Genomic DNA, 11,683 nt, shown 5'->3' with positions numbered 1-11,683 from the left:
TTCTGAGCTCAGAATGGATCTGTAACAGCTTTTAATAATGGCGGAGACGTTACTTCCTGGACCCTGGTTAAGCAAGCTACAGGTGACAGACTTTTTTCTTTTTTTGCGAAGTGGCGCAGGCTGAGAGAACAGGAGGAAAAGGTATGTGCTGTTGTTGTGTGTGCGAGTGTGTAACAGCGCTGCTGTCCCTCCCTCCACTCTGAATTCTAAATGATTGACAGGCCACCGACTGAAGGCTGGTTAATACTTGTCGCACGTCTTTTACCACCCGCTGAGTGAAAAAAAGTTGCGCAACTTCCATCTGCACTCCCGCTGCTATCCCCCGGTGACAGCTGTCCTATACTTTGCCCCCAGTCAGCACTCTGAGACACGGAAGATGCGGCGCGGAGTGTGTGATTGGTTCAAAGTTTGTGGGCATTTTTGTGTTGTGTGACACCGCTACACGCTACTCGCTACCAGAAGCCGTTTTTTGTTTCTATACATGGATAATTTCGAAGAGAACCTCACCGAGGCGGAGGCGGTCCGGAGGTACAACCATCTGTGATTGCGTCGCTGCGTGGTGAAGGTGAGGGGAGATTGAGTGGGGGAAAAAAAAAGATCGGRTGGGCAAATTCCTCGAAACGAGCAGCGGACATTTGAAAATAGGAGAAGTGTTTTTCGTCATCCATCTCCCGCATCTCCCGCACAAGCTAAACTCGCAACTAGCAAGTTTTTTTTTAAACAGCTAGCAGTTATTTACATGCTAAGCTAGTGTGTGACTGCGGTGGGAGGGCAGAGGGAGGGATTACTATGATGTATCCCCCACGTCTTTTCCCAGCATAAACACTGAATGCTGTGGGTGACACACACGCAATTACGTCATCGCTGGGCCGCAGCCGCACGTCTTGCATGAAGTATAAACAAACCTTAATATTTTCGTCCAGTCTCGTCTCGTCAATGAAAACTCACACAATTGTCGTCACGTCTTAGTCATCGAACTATGTTTATTTCATTACCGTCTCGTTATTGTCATGAAAAAAGGGGGCGCCAACAAAAATATTTTGTCATCGTCATTGTTAACAAAAACAACACTGGTAGCCAGTGGGGTGGCCAAAGAATTCTCTGTGGTGGCAATGGCCACCCCCTGGCCACCCCTTGGCTCCACCCCTGCATGGCAGGCCTGATCATCACTGCCTTCTTTAGATTGTTGACCACCACAATGTCTAACTGATGAATCACAYTTGTGTTAGTCTGGATCTGGTCCCACGGTGTCTTAGCCTGGCTAATGCCTRCCGCCCTTATGCGAGTCTCTTATTTTACCTTTGGGACCACCAGTTCGTACTCTGTACAGATGTTCTGGTTCCATGAATGCCTCGCCTGCCTGCATCTTACATCCTGTCACAATGTGTTCGACTGTCTCAGGGGCGTCTTTGCTCAGCCTGCATCTTGGGTCCTGTCTGGTATGGTGGACCCCAACTTCTGTTGCTGCCTTTATTAGAATATCTGTGGATTTTCAWTCATAAGCTTCTCATTCCTGAATCCTTCCTTCGCTTCTTTCTTTTTCTTGCATTCACTCTGTCTCCCAGTCCTTCCTCACTCTTTTCACCAACTTCTACCTCCATCCTTTACAACCCCTCCTCTCCCAAACATCACATCTTATCCCAATCCAGTGCCCCCCCCCCTCTTTTTATCTCACCCCACCTCTCACTTTCTCCCCTTCATCTCACCTCCAGCTAGCCGGAGCGCCCTCCTCCTCCTCCTCTTGGATCATTCAGCCTGCCTGCTCTAGTCCACGTTTCTCCCTCTCTCTTCTGTCCCTTATCTCTCTTTCCCACCCTTTCTATCTCTTTCTCTCCATCCTTCACTTCTCTTCAGCTGCCAGAAGCTCTCAAGCTCGTCGCTCTCTCTCTCTCTCTCTCTCTCTCCATCCACTGACGATTCAGAGGAGCTCCGGACAGAGACCTACAAACAGAAGGTAAGAGTGTCTCTGAGTTCATGTGTGTTGGTTAGTCACCTTACCTGCACTGGCACTTGATTGAGGACACAGGTGTGATGGTGCGGAGGGGAAAAAGGAAGGATTGTCTGCAGCAGATGAAAAAGTGAGCTGATGGGATGGAGGGTGTGTGTGTGTGTGTGACAAAAAAGAAAGAGCAGCAGTTGAGGATGCTGATGATGTGTCTGCGAAAAGCAAAGAATGTAAGCTGATGGAATGCAGCAGTCCTAAAAAGCTGCAGCATAATGACAGAGATAGTTTATAGAAGATGGACAAAGAAGAAAATGAAATGTTTTGAAGAGCATTTTAAAGAGGAAATGAAGAAAAAAAGAGGAAGTGTTTGCAGATATTTGATATTATGCTGTAGCATCTGCTCGTCCACAAATGCATCAACGCCTGCCTTCTCCTCCTCCCCTTACTTCTCCTGCTCGCCCCGTAAGGATCCCATTCACAAACAGGAGTAGGAAACAGGCTGCAGTGATTGGTTCCCTGCGTACTGTGTGTGCTTCACTGAGTGTCTGTGTCAGAAGGGAAGAAAGGAAGAGGAGAGAGTGAAACATAGGGGCAGAAAACATTACATTCCTGTGATCTGTAGAAGGGCTTGAATGAAACTGTAGCTGACCATTATCTGCTGAACTCCAGCTCCCACTGCAGTGATGGTGAGACATGAACCCTGGTCCACGGTGCACGGGCAGATGTGGACACGGACCCGGGCTCATGTCAGGGTTTAACCCCACATGCAGGCTCGTTCTCTCTCTCCACACATCACTCACAAACTCATTCCTGATTCCACCTCTCTGCTTCTGTCACCCCGCGCTTCAACCTTTCTGCCGCGACCAACTCTTACAGATTAACAGCTGTCCAAACAGCGACGCTCTCCACGCCGCTCGCTGCCGGCCAATTACAAAGTGACATTTGCTTCAGAAATGGACAGAGTTGATATCCTACACTGCTCAGAATATTCTTTAAAAATTGAGATTTTCTGCCACATTTGCACTTGTCAAACACACCAAAAGGAAGTTTCCATCTATGCTTTCCAAAGGTTTTTTTTTTTATTTATCTTTGTTCATGGTATCTCCATATAGACAGGACAAATGAAGCTTTTTTAAAAATAATGACATAGCAGTTTGGTTAGTGTCCTAGAAATGGAAAGCATCAATGTTTATTTTATTTTTATCTGTTTCCCTTAATCCAAATACAAGACAACACAAGACATCCAAAGGAAACCTGGAAGTTGAAGCTGGGATGAGACCACAGTTTGTGAGGAAAGGCACTGATGGTTGGGTAAAACATTTAGGATTTGAAGAAATCTGATAACTTTGAATGTCTGTGGCACAGAACAATTAGATATTTTCATTTCCCAATCATTACCAAGGCTGATATGGTAACCTGTCTGTATTTTACTCTCCGTTTTTCCACGGTTTAATTCCATTAGATGTCATATATGACTGCAGTATTTATAAAAAAATATTATTTATTGTACAGATGTGATGTTCAAAGTTTTTGAATGGCTCTTAACAACAAGCGATGAGAACCGAGTTGCAGAAAGTAAAGACCCATTGTTTAGTTTTTTCTTTTACTTTTTGAAATATTTTTATGGTTATTTCCTGAACTGTACAGGGATGATGGCTCCTCCTTTGCTTTTTCACTGAGACAAAGAAAAATAAGGCAAAGGAGTACAGCGACTCAGGGGGAGGGGGATTCTGCTTGACAAAACACACGGTACTGCCCACTGGATGCAATTAAATCATCAGGTATGGTGTACACGATGACCTCACATGTTCAAAATCGAATTACTCTATGAAACAAACAGCTTTTTGAAACTAGGATCCCTTCAAATAGCTGTTCATCCCATCTCTAATTTACAGGTTTTTGAAGTGAGCGCAATCTTGTGGACCGATTCCTTTTAAAGAGTCGTTCAATATAAACAGTCACGTACAGCCTTTGAAGTAGTACAGCCTATGTCATCACAGCTGTATGATGTGACTTGTCAAGGGTATCACCGGTCCCTGAAAAGCAAAGGAGGAGGCAGTTTGAGTGTGTTTGTGTGTGCATCTGTGGAGAAAAACTCAAAGAAACCACAAAAAGGAAAAAAAAATCTCAACTGTCTGCTTCTTCAATGCCCTCATTTGTTTTAAACAGCCGTTGWAAAGATTTGGATCATTTGAGTTATCACATCTCTATGTTTTTATTAGCAAATAACTTTAGGTGAACATACCACTTTAGCCTCTTTCTCAAGACAGGTCCGCAAAATCGCTACACAGACCGGACCGGCTTTAAGCTCCCTCGATTCATTCATAAACCACAGGAGAAGCCGACCAGGTCCTGCTCACATGTACTCGTTCAGAAATGAACCCAGCAGCACGGARCCAAAAGAGGCGTGGAGCAGATCTCAGCTCGGCTGAAGTGGACCACGACATATTCATTGTGTGACGGACATCTGTCTCATCAAACAAAACAAACTGAATTAACTTACTTTAACGATCCAGTGGTTCAATATTTCTTAAACTAAAAACGAAGTTACAGTTTGGCGTCACCTTTAATATTGCCTCAGAAATAAATCTGTTGATTAATCCAGCAGTCGCTCACTGACATCTGCCTCGATCATATCAAACAAAAAAACTGAATCAACGCATTTTAGCGATCCTGTGGTTCAATATTTTTAAAACAAACTACAAAGTTGTTGTTTTGCGTCATCTTTAATATTCCCTCGGTCATGAATCTGTTTGTTGATTAATACTGAGGTGGGCACATTTTACCCCTCTTCCCACCTCTTTGTTTTTTCTGAATGATCTGAGCACAGAACACGCATCAGTCCTGGATTGAGCTGTATTTATGTATGAGGCCTCTGTGTACAGTAACTGAATGACATCCATTCATCTGAGGATTGATTTTCTTTCTAAATGAGGTGTTGGTGCCATGAACTGGCTCCTTTAGCAACATTATGTTATGTGATGATGTGATTTAAATGATGAAAACTGTGATGCGTTATCACAAATACTCCTTTATTAAACTGCATCTTTAAATACTAATAGATTTACAGAAAGCAACACTATACAAGTGGAAGAATGAATGACACAGTAATACAAATTTTGGCACTTTACATAGGTATGATACAATATGATAAATATTTTTGGCTGATTCTTTATCCTGATCCTGTTGCAGATTATCTTCTGTATTTTGATGTCATTAATGTGGGTGTTTTCACCATCTTGTTGCATGGAGGTATTTTAAGTGTGTTTGATGGTGCGCCCCAAAGATGGATAACTACTGGATTAAGCACATGATAAACTGTGCGCAGGCTGTAAAAAAAGAGATCACACTGAACATATTATAAATGCTTTCATCACTCAAAAATGTCCCATTTTTACCCAAAATGATCATCCAGGAAATACATAAGGATTTACAGCAATGATCAAAGTTTCTACTGCCGTTCTTTCTCCCTGTACCTCACATACCTCCATGAAATACATCAACACTTCACTACTTGATATAAAAGTCAAACTTGATACACAGCAAAATGTTTTCTACCAGTTTCTGGTGAATTCAGTGATTTAACAAGGACGGAGCTCTGTGAAGTGTAAAATAACCTTCCTGAGGGAGCAGACCTCACTGTTCAGCTCTTAGAGAAAGATTCTCTCTGTCTTTGTGTGAGATGAGACAAGAAGGACAAAGACCTTTGTCTCACCTGACATTAAAGTGATCACACCTTTTGAAGTAGGGTTCCAAGGAAAGGTTATGAAGAAATAATATACTACCTGTTGTAGATAGTTCTTTGAACAAACAGTTTGTAAAGAAAAATCAATTATGATGGGACCATGAAGGTTTCTAACACTTTTAGGTTGTTTTTAGTCGGGATTAGAATGAGTCTACATTTATATTTTTAGTGATCACAGCGTTTTTCTCTTACCTAATTACAACACTGTGCAAAAGTCTTGAGGCAACTTTAATTTTTTATACTTTGATTCAAAAGGAGTCAGACTTTCTTGAAATGTTCAGTGGTTTTAATTCATGATCCTCTGAACTCGTTTGATCAAACTAATACTTCTTGTTTTATAGCATTTATTAACTTTGATAATATGGAAAACATGGCCTTCACGCCAAGCATTTATAACTTTTGTTCCATAATATAAGTTGATAAATTTGTGAACACTTTTRAGGTTAATTTATCTTCATACATGTCTGATCTACTGTAAATAAATTTTCAGGCCTGACACATTTTCTTGTTTCTCCTGTTGTCCACTTTCCCTATTTTTTAAGCTTGTGAAATGACTTTCAGGTACAATTACTGAACAAATAACGAGAAACAAACAAACAAACAAAAAAAGAAACAAAGTTTAAGAAAAAGAAAACTGAACAACTAAAAGGAAATATTAAATAAGATTACAGAAAGATTTGACTGCTTGGAAATAAAACTGATATTTAGAGGGTTGTATGAAACTTTTGCAAAGTACTTCATATTTTACGACATATTCCTTTCTTTMAGGCAAAATGATTGAAACAGTGTTCACCAACCATTTTTACACTCTTGGTCCTGTAGCAGGACTACAATGCCCAGCTTTAATATTCAGGTTAGATGCTGGCTTCAGCTGAACTCTGAGACAGTTGTGGTCAGACTTGAGTGAACGTGTCCTCCAGTGCCTCTTGATTGCTCTCACACTTCTACCAGGAGCTGTCCACTTGTCACAACATTACATAAGATGCATGTTGCTGCTAGATGTGAGCAGGACTAATGAGAGTTACTGAAAGGTCAAAGGAAACAAGTGTTTGGGAAGCTGCTTTCACAGCCCAACAGAAGAGGGTTTCTGAACGATGTGTGGTTGGTCTGGCCCCGACTTGTTTGAAGAAAATGCTCCATCAGTTGTTAGGATTTGTGTATTTGATCACTTATTGGTAGTTCTTTGAGTTGATTCATWTAATATTAGTAGTTATGTTTCATTCTTTCTGTTTCTTGTGGTTTGAGTTTGGTTATGTTTTTAAGTTAACATTAGTGTCTCTGAATTCAGATTGTGTTTTTTAGTTGATCAGGGGTTTCTTCCTGCCACGCCCACTTCCATCTACATCTTATTTCGTTGAGCAGTTATTTCCTCCTTTGTCTTCATGTTTAAAATCCTTTTCGTCAGTGTACAAATGAGGTGTGCATTAAAACTAATATGCCATTCCATCTTGGTTCTACAATGTGTGTCTCTCAGAGGTAATTAAGTTAAGTTTTAGCTGACTTGACTGCACTTCTGTTTAAAAAAAAATCTTTTTTTTTCTACGTTTCCTTCCCACAACTTTCTGTATGAAGTGGACCAATTTTTGACAGGTCCAAACCATCTCAGTTTAGCCTCAATAACTTTATCTCTCAGTGTTTCAACCTGTGCTGTACCTCTGTTGATCTCATTTTTTATCCTCTCCCTCCCAAGGAGAACCCCGGCATCTTTAGRTTTGTCTCTTTCTGTTCTGTCTCCTGTCTTTTTGGACAAAACCACTGTCTCCAAACCAGACAACACAGCTGGTCTCATTACTCTCTATTCATTTGACTTTTGCTGCCACTCATTTGTCACAAATCAATCCTTAAATTTTTCTCCATGCTGCCTGGACTCTCTTCTTCACCTCTTTACGACACACTTACCAAGTCCTGCACCTTTGTGACCTCAAAATTCCTAGGACTTCATCCTGAAACCTCAGACTTCTAAAAGATCAAGTGGAAAACAAAACCACTTCATCTCGGCTGATCTTGTTAAAATGTACCCAGTTTTACAAGTTTCTTTAATTCCAATCTCTCTTTTTTTTTCCTAACATTCCAGTCTATAAGTTTTAGTATGCCAGCTTTAAACCCAAACTGCCCTTTCGGGGATGATAAAAATACATCGAACCTTACAGAAAAACCTGAGTGAACTGCATCACAGGAGGGTTGAAGTTGGAGGACAAAGTTGTAGTTCTGACCTTTGTGTATTTAAGCACCAGAGTAACTCCAGTCCTGTGAAGTKGGCAGGCGCCTGACATTAAGCAAATGACCAGTTTAGAGTGAGTGTTGCACATGTGATTAATGGCAGGAGCTACAGTGCTGCTAATGTTCATTAGAGGTCAGTAATTACAAAAGTGTGGTCTGTGTGAGTAGAACCCTTTTTCCCCTCCTTATCAGAACTCTTTACAACTTCTTCGAACTATAATCATGAGATTAAAGTTTTACATAGAGTTTAGAGCAGGGGTGCCCAAACTTTTTTCCCAAAAGGGCCCAAATGAAAATCTATCCAAGGGCTGCGGGCCAAATGCAACAATATAATACATGAAATACAAATAATTTTTGCCTAGTCCTTTTATTTTTCATGATTAAAGCTAGGAGCCAGAGCCGTGGCCCACGTTTCGTACGTGCACGTGCACTTGGAGAATGTTTGGCATATGCTCGAGCAGCAAAGGCTCATGGGATATTTCATAAGTTGATAAAGTCTGAGTATGTGTGGTCTTATAAAGTGTTCAAATTGGCACGTGCGCTGAAATATAAATACTGTATCTCCTTTAGTTACTTTTATTACATGTTTAATCCTAAAATAATTCAAAGATAAAGTCAACTATTGCCACTGCATCTTCTTACATAGATTTTGGGCCAGTGGATGGATTAATCATTAGTGGAAATTTAGTGTTTCTGCAGAGGACAACAGGAAATTACAAACTGGTAACCAGGGCAACTATTGGTAGGCCAAATTAAAAGGCTTGGCGGGCMAATTTTGGCCCGCGGGCCCCACTTTGGGCCACTCTGGTTTAGAGTTTTGTGTCAAAGCTGGTTGTGATTTGATCATCCTCTGTTACATTTTGTGGTGATGACAGGAATTCTTGTCTTATTGGTCTGATTTCACTGTTTTCCCGTTCTGTTCTGACCAGCTGCAACACACCATCAGTGCAGAGATGGGGGATGTGACACTCGACAGCTAATTTAATTAATTAGTTTGCCTAACCTGCCCTGAACCCAAGGGTCATTTTGTAAATGTCTGCACTGAAAATCTATTTTTAGAACAGACAGGAGCCAAAAAAAAAATGTCCCACAAAAATATCCTGGTTCCTGGAAAAAAAAGTTTCCAGCAGTCAGAACACAGCTCGCTAATGATCTGATGTAGATATTTGAATACACAGTTTTGTGTGTATTTCTGTGAATATGCTGTTTTCCYACTTGCCCTCTGGTTGTGCATTCTTCCTCACTCTTGTTGTGGAGCATTTACCGAGCTAGAGTGGAAATATAAACATATATCTATTAAATTACTCYTGTCTCTTTATGAGCTACTGAAATGATCTGTTTAAACATTACAGAAATATCACTGCTGCCATCTACAAAAATCTGATATTTTTGGTTTGAGTAGGATTATAATAAAAACAAAATTCTCTCCTTGAGGTCAAACTGAGGTCTACTAGGTGGAAGATGCTCCCTACAGCCAAATATTCATGTTCTACCCCTCTAGTCTTCTGTCCTCTAGCTCCCCACATGTCAGGTATTCAGTGGAACTGATTTATACTTTAACAAGAAGTAAGGATCAGTGATTATAATTTCTGATGTCTTTGCCTCATGGAATATTTAGGTGGTATGATGAAAAACTCACCAAAATAAAGGTTAATAAAATCTAAAAAAAATGCTGCAAGTTGTAAAATGGGAACAGCCAMTGTGTGCTCAATTGCGTCCGAGGTGGCCGGAGCAATCTGGCTGCCACCAAAGGACAAGTTTTTGTCACTTCCATCACCTTTTTCATCTGGCTGTCTTGGCGAGCTGTGCATCTTGCTAATATAAAAAAAAAAACAACTTCTGGAAGTAGAAGCATAAACAAACTTGCCCACAAAGTTTACCATTCAAAATAAAGTTAAAAAAGAGAACTTTTTTGTGAGGCTGGGGCTAGCCGTGTGGAAGTCAGCCACATGTTGGATGTGGTCCATGGTTCACCAGTTGAATAGCCCTGCAGGCTGAAAGGTGGTGGGGGTGGGACTCAACTATGAGAAGCATCAATCCACTGTTATGCCTAAATATATTTGTGAATTTGCTTTAATTTCTTTATTTTGCTCAAAAGTATTGTTTCCCCAGAATACTTTGTGAGGGGGAAATGTCTTTGCTTTTCAAAAATTGGAGGGTCCCAAACTTGCTGAGATTTCTGCCCAAGCTTGAAGGTACAAACATGACAAGAGCCTGCTGGTTGGGATGACTGACCTCGCAGGAAAAAACAATTTATGTGTTTCCTATTTCTACTTGTCTGAATTTCCTAAAACATAATTTCACCTCTTTTGAGTTGAAGCAAATATTTTCTTGATGAGCTGCGGTGGCTGAGCACATGGCCACCTCGTSGCCATGGAACCTCCAGTACCTGAGAGGTTGTGTGGATAATTAAAACACCATCTCTCCTCACTGCTGAACAGAGGTCGCTCACAGAAAATTTGCATTTGAGCTGATTTCAGGAAAAGCGCAATTAACCCCCCTGCGCAAAGCTTTTGTCTTAACGGCATTAATTAAAAGACAGATTTGGATAAAAGTCAATGAAGAGGAGGGAGTCTGATTTTTGAGCAAAGAGGAATTGTTTTAATATTATAATTTTATGCAACAAGCTTTTTTTTTAAATTTGTAATTAGCACAAAACTCTATGCTGCAAATTGATATGAATAGGTCTAAAGTGGGTGCACTGATGCAGTCCAGGTCACGGATAAAATGCACTTCTCCATAACCCACCCACCCAATCACAATTATGCTACGTGCACACACATTAATAAAGACCTCTGTTATCATAATGGCCCCTGACAGACGGCTGTGATAGCCAGACTCACTCCCCAGACACTGGTTTAGTTATCCTCGCCAAGGTCAAGGACAGATGTGCAATGTTTCAACATCTGAGAGTGTGATGGTTTCAATGGTACACAGGTTGATCTGTGTAAAAAGTGATCGTTCATTCATTCATGTCCAGAGCTTATTATTTTGTGTATACAGATATTAGTGCCACATTATGAGGCAGTGATTGAGGCACAAATACAGAATCAAGACTTAACAGAAGCTGCTGAAGCAGCAGATGTTGCGTTTCGCCTCGTCTTTGTTTAGGCACCAGGACTGCAGCAGTGCACTGGGCTCTGCCAGACAGAGCTCAGCTGGACCTTGTTAGGTCATATGAAGGCGTTGCTCACTTCTGAAATGATCAGAAAGGACTCAGGTGTTCTGCTGACTTGCAATGGACACCAAATACCTCAGGTTAAAAGGTCACCCATTTTCTGCAGCTTGTTATGCCTTGTCCTCCCTATCCTTCCTCGTGGCATCCAGTATTACAGACTGCAGAATAAATCATCACCTATCTGCGTTCTCTCTGATTTGCTGCCTTATAACCTGGAATTTACAAGGAGTTTTGAAGGATTTCTATATTTGAATACAACAAACCTTTTTAACTGAGATAAAGAAGTAAGAAATCACCACATTTAAAAGAAAAAAATAGCAAAGCAACAACAACAAAAACGTTCACCTTCCAAGTTCTATACATTGTTAAATCATCCTTATAGGGCCAGTTTTATGAGTTTCTCTGGCATATATTCAATTCTGTCCTGATGCATCTCAGTAATCCAGGTAAAAAATCAAAGGAAAAAAAATTGAATAGGTCCTCTGGACGGGTTCTTCTTTAATGAAACGTTTCGTCTCTCTTCCAAGAGACCTTCAGTCTGAGAGTTTCAGGCAAAATTCAGGCTTTTGATTCCTGCCTCCAGGTGACTGATACT

General features: G+C 40.9%; 1 protein-coding gene across 1 annotated transcript in view; it reads left to right on the top strand.

Annotated features, from left to right (window-relative positions):
* Nucleotides 1–1,904: 1,904 nt before the first annotated feature.
* pvalb6 (parvalbumin 6) overlaps nucleotides 1,905–11,683 on the top strand; it is a gene marked incomplete at its 5' end in the record, with an annotated part of 85,324 nt that continues 75,545 nt past the window's right edge. The window contains 1 exon segment of the mRNA XM_014006951.1: nucleotides 1,905–1,954.

This window comes from Austrofundulus limnaeus, unplaced genomic scaffold, assembly GCF_001266775.1.
Source record: "Austrofundulus limnaeus strain Quisiro unplaced genomic scaffold, Austrofundulus_limnaeus-1.0 Scaffold38, whole genome shotgun sequence".
Classification (NCBI taxonomy): domain Eukaryota; kingdom Metazoa; phylum Chordata; class Actinopteri; order Cyprinodontiformes; family Rivulidae; genus Austrofundulus; species Austrofundulus limnaeus.
This window is presented reverse-complemented; position numbering and strand designations above follow the sequence as displayed.